Here is a 17284-nt window from a genome sequence, read left to right on the forward strand (position 1 = left end):
TGTTATCCTAGGTTAAGTTAGTGAAGGCATGAGGCTAAATGTCGTCTGGAAGAACAATTTGCTCAATTAAGGTAGCAGCAAGTTTTGGAAGACACAAGAGGGTATCATTTTCTTACAGTTGGGAGTATGAAATCCCATGACGAAGTCTGTTTACAGAGCAAATGATTTCAACATTGCCTGTCAGCATTTTTACGGTGTATGGTAGCACCAATTGCTTGGGGGGTTTTTGCTGGCCATTTGTCACTGCATATATAATGTTCGGACTGAATGATTGCATAAGTAAGGCAGCCCTTTTGGAAGATTTTGTGTGTCCTGGATCTCCAGTCAGAAGTCCTAATAAGCAGCTTTTAAGGTAATACGGCACTGGAAATTAATCTTTATCAATGTCTGATTGATGATATGGCCATGGTGTTGATGTCAACTTTGTTTTATTCATTGTTCTTATGCGCAATGATGTTTGATTGGAGATCTTAATCATGTCTGTTGCCTTAACCTTTAAAACTGATATTTCTTTTTTCACACTCTGGTTTTCCCATACAGCGCCCTGTAACATGACCCTGTCAGGTTGGGCCAATAATTTTCCTTGTTTGTCTAGGAATATGTGGAGGCTGTCACCAAACTCGGAGTCCAGTTTTCTTCTAATATGCTTCTTGATTGATTCGTCTATTCCCTGTATTCCTCTGCGTGTCATGAGGGTTTCAAGCCTTTCAGTGAGAGTCGTCACACGTATTACCTCTTTGTTAGGAATATTCACAGTTTTATTGTACTGAACAAGTTCATCGTCTGCTTAATCTCTCATATTTTTATAATGATCATCAGTTTGAATGATAGATGCATGATCTTCCTCCTTTGCTTTAATCCTTATATAATTCCTATAACAGAAAGCATGATAATGGGCTTCTGAAGCCACAATGTCCCTTCTACAAACGGCTAAGATCTCTTAATCACAATCAATGGTTGCGCGCTCTCAAAGCCTTTTGCCAACTCTAAGCTCTGTAGCCTTGATTAATTTCTCACATGTTGATATTTCCTTGTAGCATAATATCTTTCCACAAAATATACATTCTTCAGTATACACCGTTGACCTCAATGATGTACTTCTGTTTAAGCATTTACTCGTGCACGCACTCGTTCCAGCATCAGCACTGACACTTGCTTCAGCTTTTTGCATAATAGTCTGTAAATATCTGCTCATAATAAACAAGCTCCTTCACTCGCTGAGGTAAAAAACCTGGGCAATTGTGTTGCTTTCCACATTTCTCGCAATGTCTAACTGTGGAATGTGATTCCTTGCTTGAGCTGCCTCTAGCAACGTTGTTGATGATGAGTAGTCTTGCAGGCTTGTCAATCTAACTCCATGTTGGACATTTGACCATAAATTAATAATACACTGGGGATCAGAGGGACAGGATGTGCTTGTTTAAGTCTGCTACATGATGCTGCACGGTCATTCACCACCAGCTCTGGAAAAATAATTTAATGAAAACATAAATTTTACTGGGTGTACTTAATATATTCATAATTACTATTATAATTATCAATTTATATAATCACATTTACTGTAATTGTAATTTTTAATAATAAAATTCACAAAAATAAAAATTATGAAAACATTTCTAATTACATCAAGGTGTCTTGAGAATGGAGTGGTAGCACACATAAGGTAAAAAGGCATGACTTGCTATCACATATTTTCCATCTCTAGGTGTCTATTTCTTCCCTATCAATCATATTGGAACGCACCTCACTAAGTGGTATCGATAACCCGGTTGTCTCAAGGACCAGTAATCAGGCTTGAAAGGCCAGAAAAGTTGCACAGTTTTATGGACATGAGCAGTCAACAGGAAGCCCTTTCCTAGATTGAAAATTCAGACAGATACCACAGTCTTTTGGGAGTTTGGACAGCTGATAGGATGCACTCCACTGACTTGAAAGCCCATACATACAGTTTTGGGATGGGAATATTCCCTGCATGATGTACAGTGGGTTCCCTGTCCTGGGTGCAAGACTGGGAGTATCTGGTATCTTAGGGTTTGGATATTTGGCCCCAGCCTCGTCCTAATCTAATGTGTTTGTGAGGAGGCCTATGCCTTTCCAATGATGTGAGTATGGTCCTGGACATGTCCTAAACCTGGAGGGAAATGGACAACTCTACCTGCATAGGTTCTAGAATGTGGAGTAGTAGTGCTAGTAGACCATGTTTGAGTAATCTTTGTTGACAATGCATTTTTTTAAACTGTGTCACAGGAGTACCTACTTGTATATGGTTCTGCTGCTGCAAGCTAACACAGATCCTTGCACTAACATCCCAAGACCATGCATTTGTGTGATTAGCGTGTTACACATATAGTACGTGTTTTAGTGAATCAGAGTGAAGGAGGCCTGTAGGTTCTATGTGAGATGCCCATTCTCTGTTTGCTGCTGGATTCTACTGTCAAAGTTGTAGGGCGAGTCATTTTAACTAGACTAGATTTTAGCAGGACTGGGCTGAGGACAATTAGATTGTTAGTGATGTGCAATATGGCTTTCGTAAGGGTTTGGGTACTTTGGAACCGGGTCTTAATCTAACTATTCTTCAAGGCAAGTACACCACGGCAAAAAGGGGCAGGTTGTAAGTGGCATTCGTTGATTTAACAGCGGCTTTTGACTGCGTTATTCACAATAAACTATGGAAGAATTTAGAGGGAATGGGGGTGGAAAAGTAACTTATTATGTCTGAGGCGACTTTACTCAAAGGCGAAGGCAAGAGTCCCTTATGGGGTTGTGGAGAGTACACAAAATATTTAGTATAATGAGGAGTAAGATGCGGTTGTGTCCTGGCACCCTTCCTCTTTACACTTTATATAAACGATCTAGGATGCGTTCTGGTGGAAGAGTGCCAGGACCTACGGTTAGTTGGTAAATGCCCCTTTCCCGCACTTCTGTATGTGGATGATGCAGTCCTTGTGGCTCGCACTCCGTTGGGCCTCCAACGGGTAGTTACTAACTTTGTTACGTTTATGTCTGATCTGGGTCTTACTGTTAATACCTGAAAAACATTTGTAATGAAGTGCAGGGTAGGCAGTAATAAAAGCAGAGACTTCTATATAGATCCTAGAAGGATTGAATGTTCACAAAATGTTCTTACTTAGGAATTTTGTTTGACCGAATGGGTACCTGGACAGAGATTATTATTTACAAAGGCACTGGCAGCCCTATTAAACTTCAGTAGAAAATTGGGCAGACGGGTACCGGTAGAACTGCTGCAAATATACAAAGCAAAGTGTGTATCAATTGCCAAGTACGGTGCCGGCATCTGGGGCCATGCTGATATTAATTATTTACAGATTGCTGAGAATACCTTTCTTAGGTTTTTGTTGGCCATCCCAGACAGCACTTCTACCTACATTTGTCATACAGAATTGGGTATGCCATATTTAGCAGACATTATAAAAATCCAGCCGGTCCTACCGTGGCACATGATCTGGACCACTGAGGAAACGTTATTTAATCGCCAAATCTTGAACGATAGCAGGGGGTTAGATGGGGCCAAGCATATTAGATGGTTAAATAATATAAAAACATTCACATGCAATCTTGGCCAGCAAGAATATTATAATGACCCCGACACCATGAGTACAGTCACCAGGAAAGACCTTAAAAGTAGTTGCCTGCATCTGTTGGAAGCAAACAGAAATACCACGATATGATAAAATCAACTGTACAGGCGCACCATCTTACTTTAATTACATTCAATATTCAACCGTATATAAGGATCATTGCAGGCGACTACGGCAGGTTCCTGTTAACCCGCTTTAGATTAGGCATTATACATAGAACAATTGGATTCCCAAATCAAATGATTGGTCCTGACTGATCTGTAAGTGCCCATGCGATGATTCATGGCCACAGTTGTCATTGCATGAATTTTTCCTTTGCAAATTTTATTCTGTCCAGAGAAGGAGGTGGATCCTTCCAATTTTAAGATCTCTCAGTCTTAGACAATGTCGCTCTGCACTTCTGGTCTTACAATCTCTAGAGAATGAATTTGTTATCACTTCCATTATTGTGTTTTTAAAAAATGTTTTTAAATGTGGGAAACCATTATGATGTGAGACCCTTTGAGCGTGACTAAGCGAATAGACTACTGTTTTTTCACAAAATTAACTATTTTATGAATTGACAATCATGATGTATTTTTATATGCTTTTACAATTCTCTTAATTAAGAAATCGAATAAAGCTTTACTGATTTGATTCCATGGTCTGTTCATGTTCACAAGATGGAGGTGAGGATATTTCTTAGAGAGTGGAAGTGTATTGCTGATGGTACTGAGACTGGAGGGAGGAAACCTAGACACTGAAGTGGAGGAAAAGGATACTGGCTCTCTTCGAAATTAAATAAGGTTGTTTTGCTCCGGAAAGCTACTGATTAGACTCCCTGAGTAATATTATTTAGTAGGTGGTAGGGGTAAATGGTGGAACTTTATTCCTTGTTGTTCAGAGTGTGAAGGGTCCCATAGAAGATTTCAGCCTTTTGTCTCTCTTTCTGACCACTTTCAGGTGTGGCTGTTGATAGCCAGCTTCAAAATGGTAACTTTGTGCTTCTGTCAAGATCATCACTGTAGATGAAGGCTGAGGCTGGACACCCATGTGAAAACCATGTTTCTAGGGGGAGAATAGATTTTTTAAATGCAGACAGAGAATACACATCCCCCTATCTGCTGTATATATTTTGTGAACTCATTATGTATTTTAATTTGCATTAAGAAAGTATGTGTACATTTAACATTAGTGGTTGTGTATTTTGAGTGCATTAATCACCCATGCTAACACTATAATTCTGTCTGATGTTAGAGCAAGAGTCTATTCAGAGGAGTTTCATAAGTCATTGCCTAGCATCCAAGATCAATGAGGCAGCAAGAGTCTGTTATTTGAGCCGAAGTTTTGATTTAGAATAAAGAGCATAATATGAGTCTGAAATGAGTTCTGACTGGTTGTGTCATTCAGGTGCTGATAAGTAATTGCTGTATAGTCCACTGAATAAGGAAAAGTAAAATCCATTTTACCTTGTCTTGTTTGAACCAGCCTGTGACAAGAGCTGGCACTTGGAACGTTTTCTATTGGTCAGAGCGGACCATTATCCATTTCCAGGCATATATAACTGCTACAAGAAGCTCGTTTGATAAAATTGGAACCAATCGCTAGTACGTAGGTGTACTGAACAGATAGTGGGAGTGGACCTAATGGTTTTTATAAATGCTTTTCTTTAGAAGCTAGGGGGAGAGATCTGGGAAGTTTCAGGATCCCACCAGGATGCTCCTTTGACTCATCTCAAAGGGAGAGGGAGAAGCATGCATCATCCACTGGCAAAATGGCTCCTCTCTTTTGAATGAGGTATCCTGATGAAAGGACCTGAGAGAATGGGCATTGTATGTAAGTGACTTGGATGTGAAAGACCTGGGATCACAAGGTCACATCTGTATGTCGTCATGTGTTGAGGTATATGGAATTCATGCATGTTAGTTGCTTCAGTGCTAACCTTCTCTTGGATGGTTGATCATTATTAATCAAACCACTGTCATCTAATTAAGAAATGGGAGACTAGTTAGCATATGATCTGAATTTAAGAGTTTTGAATCAAATTGGCCAATATGTCTTCATTTTTATGTTTCATTGTGTTCTGTTTATTAATGGGTATACTTTTTACCACTTCTGTTGTAATAATGATATACCAGATAGTCTTTCCTTAAGAGCAGGATAAACCTCAATTACTTATTATCTGTGTTAACTACCTTGGCTACGATGTGCTTAAGACTTTATCGGAGCAATTCGGGGTCATAATAACTGCACTTGTATATGAGTAGGAGCTTTGACCAACTTGTTCCCGTCCTAGTTCTCGTTTACCATGGAGGGGATGCTCCACAGATTACACAGAGGACTACTGAACAATCAGAATTGGTATCTGGCAGACAGACATCTTCCCAGAGATTAGGGCACATCACATGCAGTTTGATTTGGAGGAAGCAATGTCTCCCTGTCCTGTAATGAATAGAGAATCCTGCCCTTGAAGAGTAGAGGAGCTTGACCAGAGTAGGCAAGAACATGTGTCCCTGGTGCTGTACGTCCATCTAACAGAGACCCCTTTAAGCATGACTGCTGTGCTTCTGGCTCAGAGCCTTTCACAGTCACTGAAGCATAGGATCTGAAGCACTGCTTAAGAGTTCCCAAGAAGTTTACCCTATTGAGACCTACTGTCACTGTCCACTAGATATGTCCAAGTGTGCCTTAGCTGTCTCTACCATCGCAGCTCATGGCATTTGACCTAAGAGTGTCTCACTGATCTGTTGCTCTAATGAAAAAGCCCTTCGCACTGGCTGGGTGTTTCCAAAAAAACTTTGTAGGGGCTAGCCCATTGGCACTTCCTCACCAGGTGGGCTAGGCTGCTATAAGTGACGCTTCTATCTTCAGGCACAAGACAGCTGTGTGCTTGAGTGACAGTGCAGCTGGTCAATGCACTTACCAGAAATGCACAGAAATGGATTATGCCACCCCTCTTTGAACTTTAAAGTAGTCAGCAGTGGCTGAACTGTTGTCACTCAGATGGGAGGCAGTAAGTGGACTGCATCGTTGTCTCAGCCCCATGAGGCCTGACATGCTGTACTGCTGACTCACTAAGTCATAGACGTGGAGAAGGCCCTGTCAAGGGCTGTGAAACCCAGCCTGCAGCCAATTGCAAGTACCCAGAAGAGGGCAGCCAAGGAAGGCAGCCGCCTGAGGACTCTGCCATGCAGCCTGGTGCTGCTCCCAGGAGCGGAGCATTAAGCTGACACGCCTGTGGCCAGCAAGTCTTCACCCCAGGAGGGAGGATCAGGACTGATGTGGAGTGGGCTCATTTGGGAGTGCGTCACATGTGCCTATGCCCCACTAGGGTACTCTAACGCTAAGGGAAGTGAAAGGGAAGCGGAGGGGCATCCTCATTAAAAAGCAGTGCCCTGCATTAGACACTCGGAGTAACTGAATTTCTGTAATATATATTATTGCGCTATATAGTATATTAAAAGACTTCCTTTTTATAAAGTTAAGCACTGGGCTGGACATTCTGATTATTGTGCTGTTGGGTGTCAGTTGAATACTGAACTTGTTGTACAGTGCACCAACATGTCTAAGAAGCATGTGACTGCTCAAGTCAAATGCTAATGGGGTTGTACATGGCACAATTTTCAGAGCCATGGTATGAAGGTCCCAGAGACAAATGCTCCTAGCTCCCACGGCTGTAGAATACAAGACCTGATTATCTTGTGGCAGCACCGTCTATCAAGCCCTGAATAGCTGATAAGAGGCCCTTCTATGGATTGAAATGCTAGTTGGATAGCATAGTCTCTTGGTGGCTGAACGACTCACTTCCCTGGCATGAAAAACCAGACTAGCAGCTCACTCTGCCAGGGCATAAGCAGCTGACAGAAAGTATGTTTCCGGCTAGAAGGCAAGAGAGGCAGTATTCCATAGAAATCTGATGGAAAACGATTAATAGTTTGAAAAAAAAAGCTCAAGTGTAATTGGGAGCATGGACAAATCCAAACTGATTATTGGTAGCATCATCATCTTAATAAAAGATAATCTGCCCCACCTGGGCAGGTATGGAGGAGACCAATTCTCAGCCAAAGTTGTGATTTGTTTTAAATTACTTCCATTAGATTTATTTTAATGGTATCTTTGATATTGTTTGAATATAGAATACCAATACATTTACTGTGTTTAGAATTCTATGTGAATCTGGTGTCTTTAAGCATGTCAGGAAGACAATATTGATTCAAGAGTAAGGCCTCCGATTTTCCTATATTGAGTTTGTAGCCAGAAACTGCAGTATATTCATTTAATAATGTAAAAAAACTCAGTAAGTGTGCTATGTGGATTAGATTCATATAAGCCATATGTTCTAAGATAAAAATAAATAAAAGAGGAGATAATGGGCAACCCCCTGTGGTCCCTCTATGAAGGTGAAAATAATACGACTGATTGCCACTGACCCAAATAGAGGTAGAAGGCTCAAAGTATAATAAACGAATATTTGGAGGATTAGGGGACTTAAACCATGACATTTCAAAGCTGCTAACATGAATTCCTAATTAACCCGATCAAGCTCTTTTTCGGCATCAAAAGTTATTGCTGCTAAGGGGGAATTAAACTTGAAAGCCAAATGTATGATAATGAGGAAAGTTCTGGAATTATCTAAAATACATTGTTCCTTCACAAACCCTGATTTGACGTAAACCCCTAAAACGTGAATTACTTGATCAATGTGCAAGACCGATATTTTAGCTAGGATCCTAAAATCAGTGTTAATTAGGGAAATTGGTCTATAATTACTACATTGAGATAAACCCGTATCTTTTTGGGGGGCGCAGACAAAACAGAGCCTGAGAACTTTGCATCTGACCTCCAGATAAAAAGTGGGTAATAAAGAATAATAGCTCTGGAATTAAAAGATGTTTAAAATATAGTAGAATTGCACAGAAAAACTATAAGGTCTGGGAGTTTTATCTTTTGGAAGTTGAGTGATAGTTGTTAATATCTCTTGCTCAGAAATTGCTGTATCTAGGGAGGACAATTCTACCATATGGTCGAGCAATTTAGGAAAGGAGAGATAATAAGCATCTAATGGTTCATTACTAGGAGAGGACTCTGGGGTACATAATTTGGTCTGATATACTGTAAACCACTCTACTATTTTGGAATCACTGATATGTCTGACCCCATTATTGTCTGTTATGACTACTATCTTAGAATTCTGCTTCCTTATTTTAAGGTAATTAGCCAAGAATGTACCTACTTTATGGCAGCCATTGAACATTTTAGCATTAAATTTAAGTAGGCTACCACAAGCATTTTTACCAGGATTGTTTATTATATTGCGTTTTAACATTTATAAGTTTAGATACAGTGTCTGTTTTATTGGAAGAGAAGTACTCGTGTTCTAAAGATTTTATTTGGTTTAGGAGTTCTGAACATTCTTTGAGTGCTCTCTCTTTTCTCTTTTTTTGCAACATAATCTATTATGAAACCCCTAGCGGTAGCTTTAAGTGCATCCCAAATAAAATTAATCTTTGTTTCGGAGGAGATATTATTTGAAAAAAAATTTGTCATAAATATGTAAATTGTTCATTACATTGTTTTTCAAGCAATAGGGCATTGTTAAATCATCACCTACGAGAGGGAGGCATATGAGTAGGGGAGTTTAAACCCAGTATAACAGGAGCGTGAATAGAGCATATCTCAGTATGTGCCATAAATCGGAAAACAGTATTCGTAAGTTAGTTAGTGTGCATTTTGTTGGGAATGAACTGGTCTGGGAGCGACGATCAAGAAAGGGATTGATTAACTCATTGCTATCACCACCTACTATAGGATTTTCTGACGTACATTAAGATAGTAGAGTAGAAAAGTGATTCCAAAATAACATATCTACTCCAATGGGGCCATAGACAATGCACAGAGAAAACTAGGTATCCTTAATCTTAACATTTAGTAAAGAATATTGTCTTTAACTTCACTCAGCAACTGAATACATTAAGATTTGTGGATCAGTGTCATAACACCATTTTTGCTGTTTGCAGTAGGAGAGTTAAAGGCTCTCCCAACCCATTGTCTACATAAGTAAATAATATCTTGTTCTTTAAGATGTGTTTCTTGTGATGAAGCAATTCGGCAATGTAATTTTGGTAAATGAGATAACACCCTTTGCTTCTAAACCCGGATTACTAAGGCCTTTAACATTCCATGAAACAATATGTAAACTACTCATTAGAAGAATATATAAGAACCATCAAACAACAAGTATTAATAAACCTAGAAACTAGACAGTGCATAACGAAGATGAAGGTGTAAGATAAAAACTGGTGGAATAATAAAGAATAAGGCTGTATAAAGTAAAGGAAGCCATATGAAAAAATATAGAAACCAAGTTGAAGAAAAAGATAAGAGTTAAGAAATGAAAGGAAGGAATTGGGAAGTAAGAAGACTCCTCTATAGTAAATAAAGAGAAAAGATAACGAAAAGCCACAAGACGTTAGTCATAAAAAATAGGCACTAAAAAGGAAATATTGATGATGGAGGGTAGCAAGGAAAACAGAAGCCTTTCTGAGTGAGAACCACTGAAAAAAAGAGAATATGATGAGAGCAAGTAAAAGAGGAACAATAAAAATGAGAAAAACACAATGAAAAAATCAAAAGCAGAAGGTGAGACCATTCCAAAATACTACAAAGGGCAACTTACCAGGCACAAAAGGGAACAAAAATTGGTAGATTAAACATTTACCCTAGAACAAAAAGACACCAGAGAACACAACTTCAAGATCCATAAGGGTAAGGGTGGGGACCTGTAGGAAAAGAGAAACATTCAAAGAAACAATTTTAAAATTGACTGCGTTCCATATCTTCTACCTTATGAATGTGTATGTTGTCTGTCCTTGTAAGTAGCCCTAAAGAAAAAAGGATCAATTAGGCTGTAGTGAGAATTCATAGATCGAAGCGTGGGTCTGTGATCCAAAATTCCTTCCATCGCTTAGCAGTGGCCCTGAAAACATCTTGACTAAAGAAAAGTTTTTGGTCTGACCTGAGCATTTGCTTACATTTTTTAGCCGCTACAAGAAGCATCATTAAATCAGAATATTTAAGAAAAAATGTAATAATCCCTCTTGGTCTGAATATTGAGTTCGGCATAGTTTTGTAGGCCAGCTATTTTTGGAATGTGAAGCTTCTAGACGTTAATATTGTCAGGCCCTTCAGAACCTTGGTATCCCATAAATGTGTAATCATTATGCCGATTTCAATTTTCTAACTCTTCTGTTAACTTTTAAGGTTGAGCTTAGCAGCGCGCATGCGCTGCCTGCAAGACCTGTTGTATTTAGTTAAGGACTTAGCTCCAGCCTGCTGCTTACCATTGGTTTCACCCAGTGTCACTCTTCTTTGCTGCCTGCTAACTGGTTTAGGCAACAATACATCACTTCTGTTTTTTTACACAACAGCAACTGCCAAGTACAGTTTTGTTATGCCTTTTTTGCATATCTGTTCGTTCTGGGAACTCTTTTTTTAATTGCTTTGCATTTCGCTTCCATTGAGACCGTAGGATCCCTCTGCTGAACCTAGCCGGTCCAGCTCCTGTTCACGGTGCTACACTAGTTCGGCTGGAGCCCCTTTGATTTCTGTCTGTGGCTGTGTCCAATATCTGAGCTTTGCAGTTTCACATACTGTTGCCAGATACTTAATTTAAAATAGCTCATCCTACCTAGAAGCCACTTTGCCGAAAGGTTCTGCTGTGCACTGGTCTTATCTTGCACATCTGAGCTCTGCTGCCAGCACTACAATGTAAGGTTACATTTTTTTTTTTGCCATGGTGCTGCACGGACTGAAGATTAGCAGGAGACTGGCACCCCCAGGGCTGACCTTTGGATGTGTCTGCCAGGGTAAGAATACATTTGCAGGTAGGCTGCCTGATGAGCTGCCATTCGTGCCTTTTGAAGGCTCGCAGACCACGCCCATGTCAACACAATTGTTCATCCCCCTTCACATCTGCTACAGAGTTGACATCCATTCTTTTCTTTTTTGTCAGCCAAACTGCACTGGCTGTGATTAAGGTGTCTGGGTTTGAAAGCGCACTTTTTAATTCCCCACCACCATTCTCCAATGCAAGCGGCCAGGCATTCCCGGCCCTTCTCTGGACACTTGACATGTCAGCTGTCAGGGGCAGCAAACTCACTCTGGTTATTCATGGATGAGTTTCACGTAAGCTAATTGGCGGACGCATTCCTCACATCCACGTACACATGGAGTGCTGGGTGATAATGCTGTCTGTGGAGGCATTAGTGCGGCCCCTGGACAATAAGAGCAAGTGTTATGATCCTAGGCAGGGAAGAGTGGAGCTAACCCTCAGCACGAAGCAGCTTGTGAACACTTGTGGTAACTCTTGCTCAGTTACTTATTGCTATATTTGGGTGCTAAATTTCTACTAAAAACGTGAAACATTGCGCATACAGAGTTAATGTGAGTAGAAATTACATAATAATTACGATTGCGTGTGTGTGCTGTACTCTTACGTCCTGAGGCGGAAAGCCGGGACTAACCTGTGCATCTTAGAAATTGTAAATTGTAAAATTTTTAATCGCCGCTTTTTAAAATAGTGTTACGTTTTCTTGTAATTTGCACCTTACCCTTTGTGCACTTGGCTGCTCTTGGCGCCTTTGTCAGCCCCTGGACACAGACTTGCTGTGTTTATTACGGGCTTCTTTGGCTGTTGATTGCACCTGGCCTCTCCCACCGGCAGCCGATTAGACGCTGCTCGGCGGGGCCGCCATCTTAGGTGAGGAACGGGATCAGGCTTAGCAGTCCTGTGTTTCGCCCCTCCCATCCTCCCGCCCTCGGCCACTACAAAAGCCCCTTAATTGTGCACCGCGAATGATTACGATTGCGTGTGTGTGCTGTACTCTTACGTCCTGAGGCGGAAAGCCGGGACTAACCTGTGCATCTTAGAAATTGTAAATTGTAAAATTTTTAATCGCCGCTTTTTAAAATAGTGTTACGTTTTCTTGTAATTTGCACCTTACCCTTTGTGCACTTGGCTGCTCTTGGCGCCTTTGTCAGCCCCTGGACACAGACTTGCTGTGTTTATTACGGGCTTCTTTGGCTGTTGATTGCACCTGGCCTCTCCCACCGGCAGCCGATTAGACGCTGCTCGGCGGGGCCGCCATCTTAGGTGAGGAACGGGATCAGGCTTAGCAGTCCTGTGTTTCGCCCCTCCCATCCTCCCGCCCTCGGCCACTACAAAAGCCCCTTAATTGTGCACCGCGAATGATTACGATTGCGTGTGTGTGCTGTACTCTTACGTCCTGAGGCGGAAAGCCGGGACTAACCTGTGCATCTTAGAAATTGTAAATTGTAAAATTTTTAATCGCCGCTTTTTAAAATAGTGTTACGTTTTCTTGTAATTTGCACCTTACCCTTTGTGCACTTGGCTGCTCTTGGCGCCTTTGTCAGCCCCTGGACACAGACTTGCTGTGTTTATTACGGGCTTCTTTGGCTGTTGATTGCACCTGGCCTCTCCCACCGGCAGCCGATTAGACGCTGCTCGGCGGGGCCGCCATCTTAGGTGAGGAACGGGATCAGGCTTAGCAGTCCTGTGTTTCGCCCCTCCCATCCTCCCGCCCTCGGCCACTACAAAAGCCCCTTAATTGTGCACCGCAAATGATTACGATTGCGTGTGTGTGCTGTACTCTTACGTCCTGAGGCGGAAAGCCGGGACTAACCTGTGCATCTTAGAAATTGTAAATTGTAAAATTTTTAATCGCCGCTTTTTAAAATAGTGTTACGTTTTCTTGTAATTTGCACCTTACCCTTTGTGCACTTGGCTGCTCTTGGCGCCTTTGTCAGCCCCTGGACACAGACTTGCTGTGTTTATTACGGGCTTCTTTGGCTGTTGATTGCACCTGGCCTCTCCCACCGGCAGCCGATTAGACGCTGCTCGGCGGGGCCGCCATCTTAGGTGAGGAACGGGATCAGGCTTAGCAGTCCTGTGTTTCGCCCCTCCCATCCTCCCGCCCTCGGCCACTACAAAATGGAGGTCCCATCCCGGAGGCGCAGCGGACGGGCGCAGCGGGCGCGCCGGCGGCGCGCCAAAGGCGCGCCAAAGGCAAGCCCGTCTTCGCCCGTCCGCGCCCGACCGGGCCCAGGGGCCAGGACCCCTGGTCCTCCCATCGTATACCCGGCTAATACACTCAGGAATATGCAATTCATCAATACTCCTCTACTGCCAGGGGGGCGGGAGCGTATTGCCTTCCTCGAGATTGCTAGCAAGCCACCCATTTCAGGCTTTCAGCTTGACATCGGTACCCCCCGCCCTTGTTCCATAGCCCCCTCATTGGCACTGAACAATGACACCCATCTTAGGGTATTTTACCTTAACACCCGCTCCATGGTGAAGCACCAGCTCGATCTGTTTCTGCTACTTAGCATGGACAAACCTGACGTTCTGCTCCTAACTGAGACCTGGCTCACGTCAGATTCTCATCCGGATATCCTGGCAGCACTTCCCCCGGACTATTACATCCTTAATGTTAACCGCCCATCGAGTCGTCCCGGAGGGGGGGTAGCAGCCATTATACATAAGAACTTCAGATTCCGCACCTCTGCCTCGCTCACACTACCCGGGGTAGATAGTGTAGTCATCAGCCTGGAAACCACTGGGGGTGTTTTGGCGATTGTACTTCTTTACCGCCCCCCCCCAGCCGATGCCATCATTCCCTCTGTGTCTGAGTGAGCAGGTAGCCGATCTGCTCGTCCACCATTCCCGACTTGCGGTATTCGGCGACTTTAATTACTGGTTCGACGATGACCAAGCCGGGCCCCATGCTACCGAACTTTTTGAAACTTTCACAAATCTTAATCTGTCCCAACATATCTCCTCCCCAACCCATATTAAGGGCCATATCTTGGACCATATCTGGACTTGATCACTTGACCAACACCCGTCCTATTATCCACCCTGACTCAGACATTGACTTCATGTCGGATGGGATAACCGCCTGGCTGTCATCAGCCAGCGATATATATGCTCCTCTCACTAGATTTGCTCATACTAGATATGGCAATTCTCATCGCTGGTTTTCAGAGGAGCTGAAAGTACAAAAACTCCAATTGCGCCATTTAGAACGCATTTGGAGACGGGGCTACTCCAAGGAAGATCGCATTAAGTTTGTGAGGGCCCGCAACGTATACAAAAATGCCATCACTAAGGCCAAGGCCTCGCATATCTCGGAAAGACTGGTTACAGCCAGTGACAAATCTAAAGAAATTTTTAAAATTCTGCATGATTTTTCATCTGACCATAGGATACTTCCATCTCAGGCCCCCACCCAGGAAACCTGTGATTCGCTCAATTCGTATTTCGTTCAAAAAATTGTAAACATTAAGAATGCCATTCCTCTCTCTTCCCCTGTTGACCCCCATGATCATCTCCCCCTTAATCCCTGTTCCTTTGGTCAGTTTCCACCGATCACTATTAGTATTCTTTCCGAGCTTACCACTCGTGTTAAATCCGGATCCCCCAAAGACTGTTGCCCTCCTCGAGTTCTTGGGGCAACCTTCTCTGCTCTTCCGGACTGCATCCTCCCCCTCCTTAATACATCCCTCAGCTCCAGCACAGTTCCCAGGGCATTCAAGGAAGCCATATTGGTCCCCCTACTGAAGAAAACAGGAGCCGACCCCGCCAACCCCGCCAATTATAGGCCCATTTCCCTCCTGCCGTACACCTCTAAACTTCTAGAGGCATATGTTACCTCCTGTCTCTCAGCATTCATTGAGAGCTCCGGTTTCCTGGAATCGAACCAAGCGGGGTTCAGACCGGCGCACTCCACCGAAGCGGTTATTTTAAAAGTCCTGGACACCCTTCGAGGGAATGCTGACATAGGGTCCCCCCAGGCATTGGTCCTTTTGGACTTGTCAGCCGCGTTCGACACGGTGGATCATGACATTCTTCTCCACCGTGTCGGACAAGCAGGCATTCAAGGACCTGCCTGGGATTGGATTAAGTCTTTTCTTTCGGACAGAGCCCAAACAGTCCACCTTGGCCCTTTTTCTGCTACCCAGGTTCCTATCTCCTGTGGAGTCCCGCAGGGATCCTCCCTTTCCCCTTTACTGTTTAATTTATACCTCCGTCCCCTGATTCACTCACTGAGTACCTGGAACTGCACTGTCCTTAACTATGCTGATGACATGCAGATAGTCTTCCCTCTAGATTCTCCTGATGCTGTTTCCAACTTCCAGGCAGTAATGCTGCATATCCAACAATGGATGATTACCAACCAGCTCAAACTAAATCCTGAGAAGACGGAACTCATCCTACCTGGTACCAGTCCCTCATACTGGGGCCCTCATTTTTGGCCAAATGAGCTTGGTATTCCACCCGACCCGTCGAAATCGGTAAAAAGTCTGGGTGTTACTATCGATACTGACCTCTCTCTTGCAACTCATGTCGGCACTACCATCTCTGCCAGCATGTTTCAGTTACGAAAAATTCGTAAGATCTCCCATTTACTCACCCAGGAATCTTTGGTGCAGATCGTTATATCTCTTGTTCTTTCTCGCCTGGATTTTTCCAATTCTATCCATTGGGGGCTGCCTAAGTCTCTTCTCCGCCGCCTTCAGTTGGTGCAGAACCAGGCAGCCAGGCTTATTTACAAAACCCCCAAGTGGCAATCTGCCAGACCTCTTCTGGCAAAATTGCACTGGCTACCTGTCGAACAGCGAGCCGCCTTTAAAATTGGCTGCCTGGTATACAAGGCCCGGCAGTCTAAAGGCCCTGCCTTTCTAGAATCCCTCCTCAAACCGTACTGCCCGGCCCGCAATCTTCGCTCTGCCCACTTTCACCTCCTTGCTATTCCGAAGGTCAAACTGAAAAAGCAGGGTGGTCGCAGGCTCAGTTTTCTGGCACCTAAACTGTGGAACTCCCTCCCTCTTCATATCAAAACCTCTGACTCTTTGTTGAGCTTCCGAAAGAGCCTAAAAACTTGGCTCTTCTCAAATCTTATGTAAGTTACCATCCTCACCCTCAATCCTAATCATAGCGCCAGGAAACCTTTGGTGTCAGTGCGCTCTATAAATACAGCATAAGATAAGATAAGATAAGAATAATGAAGTAATGATATGCTGCATTGTTCTGCGCTATACCACATAATTTACTCAACGCTATCACATAATTTGGTCTCTCAGCGTATAATTCCAGTGATCCTGTCTGCAAGTCACACTGCATCGCGCAGTCTCTTCTTTTGCATTTTGTGGCATAGTGGGTGTAGTTCCTTCCAACCGAAAAGTGTACTGTGGCAGTCTACCCTATGGCAGAGTAAAAAAAAATGTGCAAAGCATTAACTGACTTAATTTAATAATAAATAATCACTTCTGTTTTATATGGTGTTTCTGTTTTATAGGTTGCTTCACACTGCAATTTTTGCTATCTCCGTTATCTGAAAATTACCTAATTTAATCATACACAATACATCAACCACGAAAGGATGGAATGCTGAGATGACCTTGCCCTCATTTGGACTTGTGAGCAGCAGATTGCAGCAGCGAATGTTTAACTCATTGAGTCTTCTTACCGGCTTACATTTCTGTGGACCTAATTGCCTTTTGCAGCACTTTGAGAGAATATTACCAAATATAAAATTTTAGCTGAACTAGTGCACCTTTTTAATATAAATAAATATGCTTGCAATTTCCCTCTTATTACATAAAAACAATTTCAAACGAAATGTGTT

Source organism: Lissotriton helveticus, chromosome 7 (assembly GCF_964261635.1).
Source record: "Lissotriton helveticus chromosome 7, aLisHel1.1, whole genome shotgun sequence".
In the NCBI taxonomy this organism is placed as follows: Eukaryota; Metazoa; Chordata; class Amphibia; order Caudata; family Salamandridae; genus Lissotriton; species Lissotriton helveticus.